General features: G+C 47.1%; 2 pseudogenes; both read right to left on the bottom strand.

The window, feature by feature from the left end:
- Nucleotides 1-243: 243 nt before the first annotated feature.
- LOC136515995 (E3 ubiquitin-protein ligase APD2-like) lies at nucleotides 244-11323 on the bottom strand (annotated as a pseudogene).
- A 5849-nt stretch (nucleotides 11324-17172) lies between these two features.
- Nucleotides 17173-20995, bottom strand: LOC136515994 (glycerol-3-phosphate acyltransferase 1-like; annotated as a pseudogene).
- Between the last annotated feature and the right edge of the window lie 918 nt (nucleotides 20996-21913).

Below are 21913 nucleotides of genomic sequence, written 5' to 3'. Positions count from 1 at the left end.
ATAAAGCATACGTAAGTCTCATCTCTCACATGATACAATCTATCTCAAATCCAAGATACATCAATGAAGCTCAAAAACAAGAGACTACAGCCTACAGTACATATCTTCAGGTACAAAGATAAGCAAATGAAACTATCCTAAAGCTTTAATCAGTCCCTCTCCCCCTTTGTCATCTATCATCACAAAGGTCCAATAATGACATACTAAGGACAAAGGGCTATAAGCTGTCATTGAAAGCTGAGATCACTCATCATCATCATCATCATCATCATCATCACCAGCATCCTCGTCATCTGAGCATGCAACACCGGCTGAACGAGAACCACCCACACCAGACGGGTCATAGCCACCAGACCCATAGTAGCCGCCACCACCTGTTAGGTCACTCCACCAATCTGAAGCAAGGTCGTCTGTAGTGCTGGGACATGGCTGAGAGTGAGTAGGCATACGAGCCTAAAGTGGTAGCGTGTCAGGGTGCTCAGGTGCCTGCTGCTGCTATCACTAAATGAACTCAACATACTCTCTATCATATCTGGCCTGCTGCTGCTCCTCAGTCTCAGGCTCACTAGCTGCCTCATTTGATAGTGGAGACCTAGGAGGATCAAGCTCAAGCCTAGAAGCAATTTGCTTCAAGGTTCGAGTATCCTTCCTCCTAGCCTCCCTCTCCTTCTACTATCGGGTCTAGATGTCCCGGTAGATCCCAAATATGGAGCTGAAGAGCCTGCAGATAGGCGAGGGAGGACTGCCATGGCGTGAAGAAGAATGTGAAGGAGCATATGGTGGAGGTGAAGCTCCTGCTGGTGCACCACTCCTAGGTGCATCTGCCTCTGGTGCTACTACTGCTCCTCCTGGTCCTGCTGGAGGTAACCCTGTCTTAGGTAGATCTGCAACAATCTTTAGGGCCTTATGAATCTTATCATACTCGAATGTGTGCCCTGTCACATGCTCAATCATATACATGATATAGGGAGCAAAACCATAGCCCTTGAGGGGCCTCTCTCCCACACTCCTGATCTCGGACCAAATAAAGTCAAATACGCTGAATGGCCGAGCATCAGGTGTCATCCTGTGGAGTAGGTTCCTAGAGTAATCTGCAATGTTGCCCTTGTCTCCACCCTTGCAGTCAATAGTCTTCCTGAACATCCTATATAGGTATCTGTAAGTGGGGTGAAGACCTAGAACCTTCCCTATGGCTCCTCTCTCACCACCTAGAGGGTACATGTAGGTGAGCTGCTTAGGAGGTAACACCTGCTCGGTGTGGATCTTGTCCCTCTGAAGATCATCCTTTGAGAAGCCAAGCTGGGCGGCAAATACATCATAGTCAACACTATATCACTTGCCCTCAAGCATCCAGTGCATCCGCCTCTCATCCTCCTCAACGAATAGAGTAGCATAGAACTGAGCTACTATCTCTGTGTTCTAGTCATGATGGAACTCCATGATCTCATAAACCCCAGTGCGCTGGCAAATAGCAATGGCATGATCAACTGAGGCCTTCTGCAACTCTCTAATGTACTGCCAGTCAATCCACTAAGACCTAGCAATCACTGGGTTCCTAGTGAGAATCACACTGGAGTAGTAGTCCAGGTGAAAGGCTATCTAGAAGTAGTGATCATACTGAACCTTAGGTAAGCCTCTCGGATCAACCCTTCACTCATCTCTAGCTTTCCCAGTCATACCCTTTCCCCTGTAGTCAACTCTGGGAACATAAGAGGGTACATTGGGTAGGCGTGTCTCAAGGAGACCATAATGCATCCCCTGACCAGGCATCCCCTGACTAGGCTGGTGCTGAACTGGAGGAACTGGCTCCTCCTCAATCTCCTGCTCCTCATCTGAGCTATCACCATCTGATCCTCTGTCAGTGCTCTTCCTCTTTTTTCTTCTCTAGACTCCACTCTGAACTCATCAGTGTCAGTGTCAGAAGAAGAGCTCTTTGACCCCTCTACATACTAAGGTGTTGCACTAGAGGCAGCCCTGGTAGACCTCCTGCTAGTCGGCTTGAATCCTGGATGCATTTCCTGTCTCGCCTTCTTATACTTCTCTAGTGCTGGATCATGCCTGTACTTGGATCTGGGCTCCTGTCTTCCACTCATGTCAGCTGCCCTGTATCCAACAAGATTTGCAAAGAATCTTAGATACATGTCCAAGCAACATTTCTTAAATCATTGTATATATTTATACAATTATTTATCCAAAATCTCGCAATCACCTATCCCATCCGTGGTCAAGGTTTGCAAAATTAATATAGACAAACAATCATATATATATAACCAATAATCAATGAGTGTTGAGTTGAGGCTGCAGCTGAGCCTGCACTGCTGGCACATACCGGACACGTCCGGTATGATTGCCCAGCAACCCTAATGGGGGCTCCTCTTCAATCTCATCTTCAATTCAATCCAAATTTTAACCATGCCTTCTGGACATCCAATGCAGCATCTTGACCAAATGAATTTATAATTGAGGCACTAAAGAGTAGATCAGACGGGTTTCAGGATTTGAAATACCTAGAAAGAAGAACACAAAATTGATTTCAAATCCGCGGTGAAGATCCTTGATCCTTGCTGTAGGTGTGCTCCAATCCTTCTTCCTTCTCCCCTTCTTCCTTCTCCTTGCTTGGCGTGAACAAAGACGACAATGGGGCGACAATGGGTCTAGCAAAGAGCCAACACCCTGTTGCTGCGGCAGTGGATGAGCGAGAGCCGAAGGATAGAGGGCTCGCGGCAAGGAGGCAAGGAAGAGCGAGGGCGAGGAGGCATGGCCGAGGGTGAAGGCAAGTGTGGGGAGAGCGGCGGCGCTGCTAGGCAAAGGGATGAAAAGAAAGACTGGGCCACAGAATTGGGCCGAAGAGGTACGCTCGGTTAAATAGTCTCGCTCATACCGGACACGTCCGGTATATGCGAGCTAGCCCAAATTATTCCAAAAGTGTTTTCTCTCTTCCAATCCCCTTTTCTGTTATTTCTCAGTCCAAAAAGGTATATAATCTTGATCCAAACCAAGTATCATCACTTTCTTTATCCAATGCCATGAAATAATTTTCTCTTATCCAAATATTTGGCATAAACAAGATTTCACTTACTTGAGAGAGAAAGAGTGAGACATAGTAGATTATGGACTTAAGAAAGCCATGTCATGTGTGATTAGCCAATCAAACAATCAAGGAGAGCTATAATCATCACATGACAAGGCTAGGTCACAAAGACCAAGATTCAAATAGTTTTTCAAATTCACACCACCTACACATGCTAGTTATGGGTTTTGAAAAATATCTCTCCTATGTCACACAAATGCACATTCTAACATATAAAGGGCCTTAGATGCACTTACAATGTATGTATATAAACACATACCTTTGCCTTGAGCCCACAAGAATACCACTAAGAAGATAAACAGCATGATGATCTTTATGTTGACCTCAATTGCCAAATAATCATGCTAGATCCATTTTCATCCAAAGAACTACAAAGAATGCTAGATAATTTTGTTAGTCCACAATGGTGCAAAATATAAATTTAGCTCCCCCTAAATAAGTGCTTCAAGTAATTTGAATGACTTTCAAAAAGCACTTTTATTCTATTAAGAAATTTGGGAGTCAATTTTCTATTTTGAACCACAATCAAATAATTTTCCATAAGTAAATTTGAGTATAAGAGATGCTCACAATCCACTTAGATTTGGTAAACCACAAGCTTCTGAGTAAATTGAGGATATATGAAAATATATGAAACAAAGACTCAGTTGTAATCCTATTAGTGTTCTAGTTCCTACAATACCAGACATGTCCGGTAGGCATACCGGACACGTCCGGAATACTCAGAACAGAAGCACTGCCTTTGTGTCCCTAGTCATACCGGACATGTCCGGTAGTAATATCGGACACGTCCGGTAGGTGTAGGACAGACACAATTAATTCACTGCTTGTCATTTAGCTTTATCATTTGTTGTATACTAGCATCTCAACAAATAAATTACTCTACTAGAGAGCGATCAAAAGCATCATATGGCAAAGTAGAATTCTTTTTAATTGAATCTAATTAGCCACTTTTATTATTTCACAAATGTACCTATTTATGAACTATAGAACATGAAATGAACAAGGTGGCTATCCTAAAAAGTTTAGGTACTTGTTACCAATGGTGAGGATGAAATATATGATATATTCATTGAATTATCTTCGGGTCAACCATATAAGGGATTATGATAAGAATTGGTTGATAGATTGAGTGAATATTGTCAAATTGCTTGCTCAACCACCCCGATGCCTTCATCTCATCACCAAGTACCTACATCATTAACCTAAGCACACTTTGGTACCCAACTCTTGTTGGGTCCTTTTGAGTTAGTCAACAAGTGCTTAGGCACCCAAATGACTTTAGCACTAGTTTGTGGTGAACACATCACCTTGCTAGTGCTAACCCCATTTGTGGTCTTCCTAAGCATATCATTATAAACAAATGTGTTCGGCTTAGATGAGTTACCATTTGGGCATTCATATCTTAGATGCCCCTTTCTTTTACAAGCATAGCATATGCGGCCTTTGTTTGCTCTATGCTTGTTTTGCTTATATGGACATCTATCAACCTTATGGCCCATCTCATTGCATCCATAGCATCTTCTTGTTGCAACTTGGGCTTCCTTTCTTGCCTCTTTGTACATTGGGTGTTTCTTGGTAGGATGCCCCAATTTCTTGCTCATGAGACAAGCACTTTGTCCATCACTCTTCATTTGCTTGGCCTCCTTGGTAGAAGCCTTTTGATTGGCGGCTTCAACCTTGTCGGCCCAACTCTTGTGTAGACACATAGCCCACTCATGTCCATACAAACCACAACCATAGCACATCCTTTTTCCATGTTTCTTGCTCTTGGTTGGGTTGGCCTTGTTTGAGATGTGATTCTTTTGTTGGGCTTTGGAGGAAGCAAGGTTTAAACCCTTCTCAAGCTTCTTCACCATGTTATCACGGTTATCTTGAGAAGGTTGTGCTTTCTCCTTACCCTTCAACCAAATCACATCTTTCTTTAATCTTTGCACTTTTTCTTTGAGCTCTATGTTTTCTATAAGATTTAGCTCAATCAAAGATTGGCTTGCTTGAGGAGCACACTCATTAGTACAAGAAACATTTAATTAAGATGGTGTACTAGTGAGTGGATGTGTGAGAGGTTGAGAAAATTTTACCGATGTAATCACAACCTCATGAGCCACCTCAAGCATAATGCTTGATTCTACTACTTCATCATGAGAGCACTTTAGATGAACATAGTTTGCTTGTAACATATTATACTTGCTTGATAGTTCATCTAGCCTTGCCTTGAGCTCCAAGTTTTCCTTCTCTAGTTGTGAAACACTAGAAGAGGAGTTAGTAACTAAAGCATTCTCAATTGACAATTTTTCATACCTTTCACTTAGAGCCTTTAGTTCTTCCATCTTGGAGATGAGAAACAATTCTTGCTTTTGAAGTGATTGCTCTTGCTTCTCAATCTCTTCTTCAAGCTCATCATTCTTTTCAACTATCTTCATGATGATGAACTTATCCTTGCGGTTGAGATGATCAAGGTTGTATTTGTCTTCAACTTCAACATCACTCTCATCTTGATCATCTACTTGTGCTTTCTCCTTTTCTTGATCTTTCTTGTTACTCTTTTTCTTGCTTTTCTTGGCTATGAGACACAAGTGATGAGTATCATGAGATACTGAGGTTGACTCATCACTTGGTCGCCACCGGGCTTGAGCATCGTTGCAAACAACTGCTTGCTGGTCTACTGCCTTGGCCATACCGGACACGTCCGATAGTAATATCGGACACATTCGGTATGTGCAGGTAGACAACAAGTCATGTGTTGCTTGCACTTCTTGCTCTGGCTCGGCGCTCTTGAGGTCTTGTGAGGCTTCTTCGCTGCATGAAGACACAATGAACATACTTTCCATTAACTCGATCTCAAGTGCATCATCACATTTGGATTTTCCATATAAATCTAAAAGTCTAGTCCAAATGAGATGAGCACTCTCCGGAGGTGGTTGTCCATTGAAGATTGCCTCATCTTGAACCTCTACACTCAATGTACTCAAAATAATATTAATAGCTTGAGCATTGAGTTGCACGCATATCTCTTCCTCTTTTGACAAATTTTTGTAGTTGCTCCAATCAACTATAGAAAGAGGTATGCTTACATCCACAATATGCTCAACAAGAGGACTAATGTCTCTAAAAGCATTGAGTACATGTATTGACCAAGTTAGAAAGTTTGAACCATCATTTTGGAGAAGCACCGACTACAACTCAATAGGCGTCGACATCCTTTTCTCACGGCGGTGAAGCTTTAGGTGAGAACCTCGCTCTGATACCAATTGAAAGGACCTAGAATGCCGCCTAGAGGGGGGGGGGTGAATAGGCGTTTCTGAAAATAAACACCTTTAAATGTGGAAACGATTAGAAAAGGGAGTTTCCAAAATGGAAACTCCAAATAAAGAGTAGTACCACCCCTCACAAGTTAGCCATAGAGTATACAAGGTATAAATAATGTATCTAGAATAACCCTGCAACACAAAGTTAGAACTGAAAATAAATATTTTCAGCACAGAGCTCTAATACCGGACGTGTTCGGTATGAATACCGGACGTGTCCGGTATGCACGGTTTCTGCAGATCAGCCCCGAACTTACTCCTTTCGATTTCGATCTTCAAAGCAAACTGCAGGAACCTACTAGAGATATAAATGTACACAGAAAACCTACACAAGAGCTAGAGCAACACAAATATCAAATGAAATGCGAATTGAGACACGATATTTGTTTTACCAAAGTTTGAACTTGTTCGAGTCCTACTCTCCATTGAGGGGGCTGCGGGTGACCCAGCGAAGGTCAGCCCTAGAGGGTACCACGAAGGTCACCCTAGCCGGAGTCATTTCCAACTCCTTTTCCTCCTTCCACTAAATGATTCCGAGGCGGCAGAATCGACCATTACAAACTTTCCGTGGCACACCATAATCTCTCGGGTGCTCTCCGGCGACACCTAACCATCTAGGACCAAAGAGTCTAAGAGTAACAAATGCGAATCACGAGATTGACAATATGCACACGTGCTCAAGTGGTTGGATTGCTCTCTTTTTGAATTTCACTCAACCCACAATTTGATTTGGCAAATTTGATCAATCACTCACTAAGAGAGGGTTGGGAGAGTTGGCAAGGCTTAAAAACGCGTGTGTGTATCAGCAGAATCAGCAACCTCCAAAGGTGGAGGCTTGGGGGTATTTATAGCCCCCTTGGAAAAACTAGCCGTTTTATAGCCGTTGCAATACCGGACACGTCCGGTATGACTTACATTGCGCCAACGGTAACTAAGTTACAGTGAAGTTGTGAGGCGTCGGAACTCCCGATGAATTTCGAAACTTCCGACCGTCGAAACTCCCGACTCACGTCGGAACTCCCGACCCTCAGCAATTTTGAAAACCATGTAACTGAGTTGAAGTTTGTGAGGTGTCGGAACTCCCGACTCACGTCGGAACTCCCGACCCTCAAGGCTTTTGAAAACTAGCCGTTGGCTTCTGGTTATGAATACCGGACACGTCCAGTATGAATACCGGACACGTCCGGTATGACCAGGACAGCGAACCCTCCAGATCAGTTAAAGTGCGAGACGTCGGGACTCCCGACCCTTGTCGGGACTCCCGACCATCGGAACTCCTGACTTACGTCGGAACTCCCGACGAACCAACCCGAGAACAACAGTTTTAGCACTGCTGGGTAAATACCGGACACGTCCGGTATCAATTGCTAGACCAACAAAGATAAAGTTAGCTCTTTTGTCGCTCAAATACTCAAAACTCACATGGGTTGGCTTGAGCACTTATGAAACATTATCTATCAACATAATGTATCCCTCTTAATAGTACGGCATACCTATTAAACTCAAGATAAAAGAAAAAATGAAAATATACCACTTGAGTTGATCTCTTTAGAATTGATGCCGTCCATTCTAATCTTCATCAAGTAAGGGTGCTAACATGTTGATGTTGATCTTTTCACTTGAGCATAGCCATCTTGTGCATGTGACTTGATTCCATTCATCAAATTTGAATAATCCCAAATGTATCAAGTCACTTTCATCAAACACTCCAATAGTGATTTGATCCTCCACATAAACGTGGCCATCATAGCTTGATTAGTACCTCAACTAAATGCAAGTACTTCCTTCTTCACCCTAGCTAGGTTCTTCGTCCGCCAAGCCGTCACTTGCCCTTCACCCTTGCTTAGTACCTCGAAGCCTTTCCTTGCTATCTTCACCATCTCAAGCCATCAAGTCACATCTTGTGTTGAATCATTCATTCATGTATTGTTATCTTTTTCATTTTAATTTAGCAAGCTTTAAATATGAGACCAATCCATATGCAATCCCTTATGTCTCATTAATTAATTCTTACAAGCTTGCTTTCACATAGAACATGGAAATCCCACAATAATTAAGCCTTTGCATGAATTTCATTTGCATTGTTGTCTTGTGCTTGAACTAGATTGTTTACACAACAACACATCATTTTGGCTTTCATTAAGTACATGTGAGATAACCTATTACCTGTCCACACTTAGCAAACGGGTTAGTCCTTTAATCACGTTGTCATTCAATCATCCAAAACCCACTAAAGAGCTAGATGCACTTTCAGTTACGGTCGGGGCACACTAGGGACGCTACTCACCACGGCTCTTGAGTGCCGCCCACGCTGAGAGATAGGAGGGGGTCAGGGACGACCGATAGGTGCAGAGATAGGGGTGGAGTGCGCGCGTGGGGGTGGGGCAAAGGCGGATGGGTTCGGAGCGAAGGCGAAGTGGGGGTGGGCTGCGGTGGGCCTGTGACTGGGAGCTGTGCCACGGTTCGGTTCGTTAGGACTGGGAGTTACGTCCGGACACGTTGCGGGCGCTAGTGCCTCCGTATTTTTTTTAGCTCAGGAATTAGGAAGGCAGGCGGCTGGCCAAACCCATGCATCTCATATTCTGATTCTTGCTAATAGGAGTATAACAATATGTACCACTAGTGAGCAGCAGCAGCTAGAAAGCCCGTCCAGCTCAGTCGGCAGAGCGCAAGGCTCTTAACCTTGTGCTCGTGGGTTCAAGCCCTACGGTTGGCGTTTCTTTTTGTTTTGTCCCGGGCTCCCGGTTGCAGTGGCACCAGGTTGTTGATCAGTCAGTTTGGTCATACAGCGAAGATCCTCCTTACTTTCTTGAGCTTCCTTCTGCAGAATGGGCAGCCACCATTTTCCTCCACGATCCTGCACCACCAAAAAACCATTGTTTTGCCCCCGTTTACGGTTTACCTACTTCATTTCTTTGATCAATGATCGTCATGGTTCATGGCAAGCCCGAGGCAGAGCAGAGGCTTTACCTGGCACGACACGCGTAACAGGTGGTGGAATGCCCGCACGGGAGGAAGAAGCAGTCCTTCGGGGCGTCGCATCAGAGCACGCATCCGCCGCCGCCCTCGCCCCTCCCCTCCGGCTCCCGGTCGTCGCTGCCATCGTGCGACATGGAGTCGTACGACGAGCCCTGGCTCGCGGCTGCGTCCTCTTTGTCCACCAGCATTGGCGTTCTCCGGTCCTTAGCGCCGCCGCCTCCGGTGCAGGGGCCGAACAGCTGGTCCAATATCTCGTACAGGAGCAGCAGCACAACAGCCAAGACGACTGCAAAAGACAGATGCGACGAACTGTGTTAGTATTTGCTTTGCTGGTAATCACATTTTACAGGTGTTTGAGCTAGTACCTGATCCAACCACGTACACCGTCCAGCGAGGTTCGTATGACAGATTCACGTGCTGTGCATCAGAATTCAGTCTCTGAAGAAAGGTTGTGCGTTAGATCAGTGAGTGCAACTAACGTAGACAAGGAAATTGGGTACCTGAAGATCACAAGAATGTGCGGTTTACCTCTTTGTGGTCGGATGACAGGACCGCAACATTCCGTCCTAGAAATGCTAATCTGTAGGTGCAGACACCGTGACCCGGTCGCGGTGAGCATCTGTAATCTGCTCTGCTGGTGTTGTAGAGCAGGGTCCTGATTCTGAATCCCAGCTGCACCTGCCGAATGAAACCTTCAGAACAAATGCCGATGCGCGATGCTGTTGCACGGCATTCAGGAACTCCACCTTCAGAGGAGAGATTGACAGCCTGCTCAATTGTTCCATTTCCTGTGGGCAGACAGTCTGACAGCATTAGCATTCAGAATTTCACTGAACTGGTTCTTTTAGTTGGTACTTACTCAGTACTTACCCTGCACCAAGCGCCAAAATAATGTGCTGTTCTGGACTGATGGCATTTCAGTCCACCGAATGAAGCTTTCCTTGCCTGTGGAGCCACCGCCAAAGATCACACAACCAGAATTTTCCAAAGTAAAAGGAAGATGATGACATCTTGCAGTTATGAGAAATGAAGTGATACGAGCTTAAATGCAAACCCTTTAGCATATAGCACGTCTTCTTAGTTCTTCCCTTCTTTTCGCTAGGGACCAACCACGCCTTCATCATCAGTTTGTAATGTATCTGAAGGTACCGTACCTTGTGCAATGATGATGCAGAGTGGAAGAGGCACGCCATCTTCAGACTTGACACTGTAAGCGGCTTGAAGTCGAGTCCCCTTGCTGAGGAAATATGCCCATTGCTGCACGGTACAAACACGACAACACTATTTAGGCCTGATTGCAGTTAGTTTGGTTGCCGACGTTCTGATGAAAGCTTTTGCTGGAAGCCTGCAGCAGGTACTCTGAACGCGCAGAACCACCTCCAGAGCCTAACAACAGACAGTCTGAATTCTGAAAGACACACTGCCAGATCCAGAGACGAACGACGACGACACAACGCGGCGTTACCCTGTGAGAGTTGGCGGGCACGACGACGCGACGAGCTTCCGGCCACTCGTCCGGCACATCCAGCGGCGGAGCCACAGGCAGCCCGTAGAGCACCAGACCGCGGCCGCTCCCTTGTGACCCTGCATCCACAATGACCTGAAAACGCACAGAGCACACACGCAGACACGTACGCTAAACGCTTCTTGCCTCCAGGCTTGATCAAAGAGCGAGCAAATTCAGCGTACTGCTGCTCACCTTGATGCCCTGCACGAAGACCGAACTCGCATGCACGAGCCGCGAGCACCCCGGGCCGACGGCCAGCTCCACGGGGCCGTAGTATCCAGCATCAACGCCATGGACAAGAAATTAAAACACTGCAATCGACCAAATTAAAACGGGTACGACGACGTTGGGCGAGTGTGGATCGAGGTCGAGGGCGAGAGTTCGACCGAGGAGGCAGAAGGCGAGGAGCGAGACGAAGCGGGACGCCGTCGCCTCCATCGAGCCGCTGGCGCGCGGTGGACGTGTGATACTGTGACGGCGTGATGGACGAGCACGGGCGCATGGAGAGAGCGGGAGATGGGTGCATGTTGTACGGTACGTTCGATGGGGCCTAAGTAGCCGCGTACGTAGCTACCGGTCTCATGCATACACTGTTATGGCTGAAAAACACCGTTATGGCTGAATCTTGGTTGAAATTGGCTGAAAAACACTGTTACGATTGAAATATTATGAGAGAAAAATATTATTCTAGCTGAAAAAAGAAGCCGAACAAGCCAGATATGGGATAAGCCGAACAGGGCCTGTGGATGACTACACCGTCACCATCTCAGGAAGAGGGTAATAATCTGCTGGTCACTGTATAAACACGAGGTGTATACTTTTTTTTTTAAGAATTAACACGAGGCGTATACTTAGGGGGTGTTTGCTGGGATCGCTCTGCTCCATGTTTTTAGCTCCACTTCATGTTTTTTTAGTCAATTGTTTTGAGCTCCACGCACTCTGTTCGAGGAAAATTGGTGGACTTATAAGAGCACCTAAATGGGTGCTTCACAAACTCTAGTTTTTTGTGGAACTACTCCACGACAGAGTTTATGAAGCAGTCCCAAACACCCCTTTAGTTAATGCGTGATATGAGAACTTTTAAAACATAATTTGCCTGCTGTTTCCACTCGCAATCTGGCCTGATATGTGACAGACATACCAAAAAAAAAAGAAAAATTCTAACCAGCAAACCATTTTTCTGTGCACGTCAGATAGAGGCTTTTTGTGCATCAAGTAAAGACCTTACGAGTGCGCTTTCATAATGGCGCACTTAAAAGACCCCTACCTAGCGTGTCAGGTAGATGCCTTTTTATGTACCAGATAGAGGATGCGGGATGCCAGATGAAGGATGTGGGATGCGCGACGCAGGCGCGGTGCATGAACTCAATGCCATTGAGGAGTGTTTAGAGGAGCAATAGGATACAAGATGTTAGGTGTTGCTCGTTGGGTCAGCCTAGAAAGAGTAGTGTGAGGGGACACATATGGGCATGCGTACTTAGGCTAGCGTGGCGGGATACGGTGTCTAAATGACCCTATAAAATCATCTAGGGTCATTTGAATATTATTAGATGCTTTAAGAGCTATAATATTACAATCTTAAGGCCTTAAGGGTGGGTGGGGGTATGTACTCAACCGTGATATGTTAGGGGGTTATATAAACTTTTTACTATTGTTTGTTGAATCAATTAAGGCCATGCTAGCACCCACATAAGATGCTATGTCAACGAAACCACCTTCAAAACCTTCTCATGGTGTTATTTAGATGGTTTTCGGTAGTTTAAAGGCCGGGGTAGAATACCTGGTGTTATAGGTGATATAGGTGATGAGGTGAATCACCGATAGTTTGGGTTTTAAAGTAGACTTTGTCTAATTTTGTTATCATGGGTCCCTCTGCTTGGTATGGAGCTTGTGTCTAGGGGTGGTCACTTGGTTTTTGGTTCAATCCGGTTCCTGAAAAGTAGGAACCAATCAGTTCTAAAAATTTTTGGGAACCGAACATTTCGGTTTTCGATTATTTTGGATTGGTTTCGGTTCTAACCAAAGTAACCTAACATTTTTTAACAGTGGTTAAGACAACAACTAAATATGTAGGTTCTAAAGCAAATTTAGGTAACACTACCTCTCTATTCAGATAATAATACACTCGGGTTCAAGTCCCCGACTTGACACGGGTGCTTGCATTTTTCTGAATCTATTCCAGGATTTAACGGCGCTGTTTTTTCAGTGGTAGGCGACGTGCCCGTCGACAGCGAGGCGCCTGTGGTGACTTTATCAATCTCGAGATTTGCCGGTCCAATTCGGTTTTTCAGAGGTGCTCATAGGGGTAGGGTGCGCGTGCGTGCGTTTATAGGGGTGAGTGTGTGCTCCTGTATATGAGCGTCCGCGTTTGTAACTAGATCTTGCAAAAAAAAGGAACAATAGCAATATTATATAGTAATATAAATACATAGCAGTTCAAATATGAGACGAGATGAGGTAACAAAAATATATAAATAGCAAATTTGATAGAATTTTGCATATAGTACAACTTTAATTTGCAAGTGTTAATTGTTCCTGCACTTGGAATGACATTTGAATCAGAGGACAAATATTACGAGATGTACACTATGTCGATAATGTCGGGTTTAGTATTAGAAAGAGCAAGAGAAATTGCTTCCAAGATGATACTATTTATCAGAAATATATAGAGGATTGTAGTTATTCACCGTAAAAATGAGTTGGAAGAAGATTTTAATGCACGTTGAAAGAACCTAGTTACTTACGTTCCAAAATTACCAATGTTGAAGACTGCAGCTCATAATTACAGCCATGGTGCAACGATTGATCAGTTCTTTTGATAATTGCAAAACATTATTTAGGTAACCTGTTGCGTTTGAAAGTCAATTGAAAACTTTTTATAGATATAAAAATGGATTTGAGCTCCTAAAGAAAATAGGATACACTATTTAACCTTCAACGTAGCAACGCATTGGAAGATTGCATAATATAGATCACTTGTTACACCAATAAATAGATTCAAATCGAAATGTACAACTATCAGGCCGTACGTACCTAGCAATGCACGAACATCTATGTACTACTTGGTCTTGGGCGTTGTTCGGCTGGCATTATCAGCATGCAAACGGCTGATGCTGAAAACCAGATGCTACAGTAAAATCCAGCAAACTAATCAGCTCCATCCGACCAACAGCTGCAGCTGGCAGCCAGCAGCCGAAACAGGAGCCATGTAAGCCATTTGCTCATTTAAAAAAAAAATGGCGCCAACACCACATCCATTCAACTGATGACGTCAAACCACAAGCCATTCAAATTATAGTACAACATAATTCAATACATCAGTTGAAATAACAGTTTGTTACGGGCTACTAACAGTCCATTAAAAGCTAATCAACTAGCAGTTCAGTACACATAACAGGTCCCTACAAGCTATTACGAATACACAGTCACATACAATAGTTCAAACTACATACAACAATTCAAATTATACTTTTTTACAAACATGACAACTTCTTTGCAAACATGATTCTCTTCATTCCTTGGTGACCTGCATGTGACCTTCTTGTTAAATGGACTGCTCGCATTTTTTATTGGATTAAGGTAACAGAATTCAAGATTCTGCCAATGTACAAGAAATGCATGACAATTTAACATAACTCGGATGGCTACGATGCAACAGTTCCCAAATTCATATGTAATGTACTGAATTCCTCTGTTTTTTTTGGACAAATCACAACTGATCAAGAGGATATCTTCGAGAAATTCGGCAACCAAACCGCAAACAAGCACCAATGACATAATTAAATCGTCTGTGCAGAATAAAAGCACGAAAATTCAGTAAGAAGAAAGGGACCTACAAATACCTTGGGTACTGCTTGCACTGACAACGGGTAAAATTTCTTGGACCCTCACCACATGTTGCACAAGGTGTGTCCTGAGTAGTAGAGCGAAGCAAATGAAAGCCCATCTCAGATACAGGATAGGGTGTATGTGTTTCAAAGCATGAAAGAAGATAACACAAATAAAAATTTCACAGCAACGAAAACAATCCACACAAACTATTACAGATAAAAAAAGATCAAGAACCCAACAGAAACTTGGGGGCTGTTCGGCAGCTGCTGATAAGAAAGAGCATGATATATCACGCGCCAAGACGGATTTTGCAGTGAAACAGTACATCATAAGAATACATGGGTAAAAAACATACCCCAAGAAGAGTGACTATAATCCGTGCACCACTGCAGCCGATAAGATGTCCCAGAGAAACAACACCACCACTTAAGTTTAGCTTTCCCTGAATGTACAGAGATATTTGTTAGATCATGCAGAGACAAATAGAAATACTGACTGCTGAATTGTATATACAAGTAAAAATCAGTGACTCACAAAAGGGATACCAAGAAGCCTCTGATTAGCTACAACAACAACCTGACAATATCCATAAGTATAGTTAAGTCTAGAGTTGTGCTTCAGCTGTAAGTACTATTGAAACTGGAAGACCAAGAACTTACAAAGAAAGCCTCATTTTATGATCTACAGTGGTAACATAGAACACCAATTAATAGAGTCTTGTCTTATTAGGTAATTTAGGTCAACCTACAACCAAGATATGTACATCACATAACACAATTTATTTCGATTAGGGAAAAACAACGAGCTCACAATGTTCAGGCCACATGGCACAACAAATCAATGCAACTTAACCAAACAGTGTCTAGGGAACATTACAATGACAACCTCAAACTAAACGAACATAGGGCAAACATACATCCTCAACATGCACAGTTCGAACATAAAACTAGATAGACTATCGCAGAAGGAACATTGGTTGGGATAACGACTACTTCGATCTGGCTCTTAGAACCTCCCAGCAGGCCTCAATCAAGTTCATGCGGCCCTCTTTTGTTTCCATGCTCAGAAAGTTCCTACGGTCCACTGTGTTCTTGAAAACAACTAAAACATGAGCAAACGCAGGATCAGATTCAGGCAAACCATCTTGTTTCAAAATCTGCTTCACTTTGGCCATCTCCTCTTCATGCTTGCTTGACCCGGCCTTCTGCTGCGTATGGTTTTTAATGATCTAGGTCATGTCATTAAGGCACTCGTTAATGGAACCACTCTTCTTACTGGAAGGGTTGTTGATAGAATGTTCTCTAGTGGTTCTCTTGGAGGACTGGCCGACACTGTGTGTACCTATGGGCTCCTGGGACATGTGTTGAGTTTCATTGCTAGGAGTACTCGCTGTCCTCTCGTGATGATGTCCACCAGAAGCGAGCAACGTGCCCCTTTCATGGGGGTGTGTCCCTAATGAGTGACCAGTAGGTCAAGGCATTTGGGAACTTTGGTCCGATGCGCAGCCGATTGGCTATTTTCCTGCATGTTTGCCATGGGTCCACATGTTAGGACAAATAGAATGGAACTATCCCTAATACTTGGTAGTCAGCGGGTTAGAAAGAAATAGGTGGAAGTTAGTACCCCATTGCCACCCTCAAAAAACAAGGGGTCAACTGTGATGCCTGATGTATTCGGGTCACGCCCTAGGCCAGTGTGGGTTTGAAGGTCGCGTCAAGCGAAATATGCCCGCTTTAGGTTGTTCAACTTGTTCTGCAGCTGTTTCTTGTCATAACCCAACTTCGTTTTCTTTTCGAATGCTGGATACAGATTTGACCACCCGATAGTTGTGAGGCCTCGTTGGTTCCAGTGCAAGAGGTTTTTCTGTTCTATGACTAATTCTAGAAAGGTCATCAAGGTGGCTTCATCCTAGTTAGCACAATTAGTGGACGTCTGTTGCCATGTAAAAAATGTATGGTATGATGTATGCCGCATACAAGAAAAAGTGCAGCACTTGTAAGAGTAACAAACAGGGGAGTTAGTACAATAGGAGCACGTGGGGGGTCAGATTTAGAGGGGGGGCAGGTGGGAGGATGACGGCGGTGTCAGATCTAGAAGGCGGGGAGGATGGTGGCATCAGAATAGGTGGGGAGGGAGGGAGGTGAACTCGGATCCAGTGGTACCTTGTTGCTGGCGGACGGGTGTCGATGTTGGTGGGTTGAAGGGGGGGGGATGTGACGCTCTAGTTCGACAAACATGAGGCTTTTGACGGCGCCGAGGCAGGCATAGAGAAGCGGAGCTCACGCTCGTGGTGGCCCGCATGGCGGAAACCCTAGACATGGGGCATGGGGGACAGAGTGAGGGAGGGAGGAGAACGCTGCCAGTAGCTTGGCTTTTACCTCTAGCCGTTCGGCTGTACTTGGGATGCCGAACGGCTGGGCTGATCAGCCCAGCCAAAAGCGGCCCAGCCAGCCTTTTTAGCCCAGCCGAATAAGGCCAATGACTCCTTCATTCCCGCCGAGGAGGTAGTTGTCCTTCCTCATGAGAGTTGTCCCTTGGGACCCAGGCGTGGAGGCCAGGTCACACTGCACCTTGTTTGCCACCTCTATGCTGCTCTTACTGCCCTCGGTGCTCACGTTTGTCGAACTAGAGCGCCGCATCCCCCTTGGGTTCATGAGAAAGTAGACGGAGTCCAAGCTCTTAGCGAGAGGTGACTTGGACGTCGCGTAGAATACGCTCGTCCACGTGTTGACTGCCATAGGGACGGGGGTCACCTCGTCGGCGAGCTCAACGAACAACGGGCTAAACTGGAGTAGGTACGGCTCCTGGCACGTCGTCCCCTTGGGGCACACGACCACATAGCCACGCGCCAGCATCGACGACATACGGCACCGATCCTCCTCGTGGTCGTGGGTTAGCCGCCGCAGCGAGATCGGGGAGAGCACCTCCAATAGGTGACCCAGGCTGTACGACACTGAGGTGATGGGCCTCTCGAGCATGCTGGTGATGCCAACCATGTTGAGGAGCGTGCGGTGGTTGCAGGCATAGAGCTGCCGACCGTGAGGCTTGTCGCTGTCTTCGTCCGCTGTGGGAGTGGCGGTGGCCCCAATGACGTGCACCCTCACGCTGATGAGTGTGGCAGTGATGGCCGACATGCGCCATGGGAGGAGGATGTAGATGGTGATGCAGATGACGGCAAGGATGACGCCAAAGGGGAAGTAGATGTACATTGCGAGTGCGGCCACCGCCGTCGGTGTGGATGCCAGCCGACCATCGTGGAACACAATAGGCTTTGGGGCATAGCCGCATGATGTCGTCTTCTTGGTTTGATACAGGGAACACACAACCCTCTCCGTGTCTAGCTCGGCCATGGCCCCGGTGAGGTACCATGGCCCTCCTTTGAGCTCCCTCCCAGCCACCGTGTCGAACCCCACGTACTCCTTCAAGAACGCCTCCACCATCACCGCTGGGAACATCTAGCTAACGGCCACCACCTTCGCCTCCTTGGGCAACGCGCACAGCACCAGCTCGATAGGGGAGCATAGACCTATCGACCCTGGCTGCCTTGTCGCAGCGAAGCCCACAGAAGGGGACCGTGGCCATGGCCCTCATGCATGCGCTGTAGGGCAGCACACGTAGGACTAGGTAGAGCACGAGCAGGACAAGGCCCTAGGTATAGCCGCCTGCCTCGACAACGGTGAGGAAGTAGGGCGGGAATACGGTGCTTGGCGATGGGTTTAGGAGCAGGGCATCCGCATCGACCGTGAACGTGTTCTCGCCGAGTTGGCGCAATGCCAGAGGCGACGGCGATGCTACTGTCTGTACAGCGGTGGTCGCCGTGCCACGGTAGCAGCGGCGGAGGCCCGCAGTGAGCCCTCATGTCGGATATCTATATCCGGGTATCCGAGCCAAAGGATTAAAGAGCGTCACGTTGGCTCATCCGAGGGTTAAGGATGCAACTACAGCCTCGTCCGACCCCCAGGGGCTGGGCCACGCCTCATCCGAATATGAGGATGAGGTTTCCACCTTGTTCGACCCCAAGGCATGGGCTCTGACTCCGAGGACAAGGTTTTCGCCTCGTCCGACCCCAAGGCATGGGCTCTAACTCCTTTGACCCTAGGGCGTGGTCTCTGACTCATCTAGTCCCATAGGGAGGGCATCGCCTTGTCCAACCCCTAAGGGATGGATTCTGTCTTACCTAGCCCCTAGGGCAGGATTTCTGCCTCACCCATTCCCTAGGGGTCGGATTTGCTATTGGACAAAAGCAGTGGCCCTAGGGTGGGACCCGAACTACTTCAACCACTATGGCATGGAGGGGCATGCCCAGGAGCACATCTCGAGCGTGTCCTGATGTGACTATCCGATGCATCAGGCCATGCTAGGAGACTCACATCACCCACCGCTGTGCTGCCAACTCCCTGCCTGACCACCGTCCAATGTCAGTCGATCAGCATCTGTTGACTGGCACTGTACCGCCAGCCCCCCGTATGGCCTCTATCAAGAGATCCTTTGGCCATTCCATCTGCTCGGATGTGATGGAAGACAAGAACGGTGCACGATGCCCGCATGTATGCTATAGCGGCTAACAGGACCCTGGTGCGACACCGCTGCCACCCCAATCTATAGGGTCAACGGGACCCACGTGAAGAGGAGGACGACACACCCCTAGGAGCCTTATTTCTCTTTCTTTTTTCTGTATTCCCTTCTCTTGGTCTCTAGTATCCTGTTCTCTCCCCTTGGTCTATAAAAGGGAAGGTAGGGCACCGTTCAGAAGGGAGATCGATCGACTGATAGATCGAGTAGTAGAAACATCGAGCAATCGAACCATAGAGACTTGGGAGCTCCTCCCTCTCTCTCCAGTTTGTAACCCCCTACTACAAACTCAGTGCTGGTAACATGAGCAGCTCGAAACTAGACGTAGGGACATTTGGGCTAAACCAGTATAATCGTCGTGTCCTCTTAGCACACCATCTAAGCCAGACACGCAATATTAGAAATTTACTCGGTGTTTACTCAAAACACCGACAGTTGGCGTGCTAGGTAGTGGTACTTTTGTGCCTCTTGACATCAACACCAGGCCTCAGATGGCTAGTCACAGCATTAGCTGAGTCCTGTGCACACACGTGCGCTTCGAGGACCTAGACTTCATCATCATGGCAGAGGGAGAGCTAGCACGGGCGCCCATCGGCATTCAACCCCTCCACTCTACCGGCCCCGGCATGATCACCGAGGCGCTCGAGGAGCTATGGCTATGTGCGCCGGAGGCCTACGCTCCCAGGAGCAGGCAACTCCTGAACTTCGACTACGGGAGGTTGGAGCGTCAGCTCGGCGTCTTCCTAGGACCCCAATCATCCTAGGAGGGACTGTGCCACCTCACCTTCTTGTTCGCCAATGTCATGGCATAGTTTACTGGGGGAGAGCCGCTCTCCTTGGAATACCTCATCCGGAGTGCCCTAATAGTGCTCTCGTTCGGTCTCCACAATGCTGCAGAGACCGTTGGCCACCTTGTGGCGCAATGCATGATTCTATCCCCCACGAATGATGAGTTCATGGGTGTGATTGAACATGTCATGGAGTCTTTCCTTGACCTCATCGCAGAGGAGCCAGAGTCGCCCTCTAGCTCTAACTCTAGTAGGGGGAGCCATCATCCCTCTCATGAATGCTTCATGATAGGTACCCCTAGGGGACACATCAAAAGCATCCACGAGGAGGATACCCTGATGAATGACCTCGATGACAAGGTTGAGGGGGGATGTAGGAGCACTACCCCACATGCGGGTGGAGTAGCTGAAGGCCCGACACCTAGAGCTTGAGGAAGCGTGACTCCAACTTGAGCAGGAATGCATGGAGCTCGATCGCGAGATCGAGCACCACGGAGATGGGGGGCACGCACGCGCCATGGCCCATGACATGAACCGGAGGATCGTTGAGGACGATCAAGCACTCTAGCACTTCTCCTGGGTAAACCAGAACATCGCTGCTATGGCAGCCTTACTCAAGGGGCTTCTGAGGCCTACGATGCATGAGGATCAACGGGCCCACCGTGAGATTCGCACGCTGCTCGAGCGTGTGGCTGCGCAGCAGGCCGAGAGCTCACTGTCTCAGCGATATGAGCTCGATGCCAGCTAGCACACACCCTCAGTGTGACCCGACAAGGACGCATCAGTCCACCAGGCACTGCACGGCAGGCCACGCATCACGGTTCTGGTGCAGGAGCATCTCGGCCACGACCGTGACACGTGTGACACCCTCGATGCCCACCGGCGTACCCACAACGATGTGGGGGAGAGGGCCAGCCATGGTTACCACCCTCAATGGGCAGATGCTATGACCATGAGGAGGATTGGAGTCATAGCCCTGAACCAACGGGTCCCCAAGCTTTCGGTTGGCATATCCTCAAGGCGGCGCTCCCGCCCCGATACCGCTCGCCGACTAACATCTTGAAGTACTCTGGGAAAATGAACCTCGGCTTGTGGATCGAGGACTACCAGCTCACCTATCGGGCTAATGGTGCGGTTAGTGATGACTTCATCATCCACAATCTCACCCTGTTCCTGGCTGACTCGGCACGAACATGGCTGGAGCACCTTTTGCCCAACTACATTTAGAGTTGGGCGGACCTGAAACAAATCTTTGTGGAAAAACTTCCAGGGCACTTACACGTGCCTTGGGAACCCCTAGGACTTGAAGAACTATCGATAGAAGTCAGGAGAGACTCTCTGTGAGTACATCCGACGCTTCTCCCGGTAGTGCAATGAGCTCCCCAATGTCGCCAATACTGACATGATTAGAGCCTTCCTATCAGGGACCACCTACGAGTCCCTGGTCCATAAGTTGGGACATAAGGGCCCATAGACTACCAAAGAACTCCTCAACATTGCAAGCAACCATGCTTCTGATGAGGAGGTGGTTGGAGCAATTTTCGATCACTCTAGAGGCAAGGCGAAGCATGACAAGGACACCGATGAAGGCGCCGCTGACCATTCAAATAAGAAGAAGCACCGAAAAGGGCGGTGGGGGGGGGCTCGCTCATGGCCACCGCCAAGCGAAAAAGGTCGAGCGTCGGCCAAGGGCACCCTCGATCACTTCGACAAGCTGCTCGGGGGGCCATGCCCAAACCACGCCTTCCCTATCAAACACATTTATAAGGACTGCTCCCTCATGAAGCGTTTCTTCACCAGTGGCTCCAAAAAATGGGAGCAGAAGAAGAAGCCCGAG

This window comes from Miscanthus floridulus, chromosome 17, assembly GCF_019320115.1.
Source record: "Miscanthus floridulus cultivar M001 chromosome 17, ASM1932011v1, whole genome shotgun sequence".
In the NCBI taxonomy this organism is placed as follows: Eukaryota; Viridiplantae; Streptophyta; class Magnoliopsida; order Poales; family Poaceae; genus Miscanthus; species Miscanthus floridulus.
The sequence above is the reverse complement of the archived record's forward strand: the minus strand, read 5'-3'. Positions and strand labels throughout refer to the sequence as shown.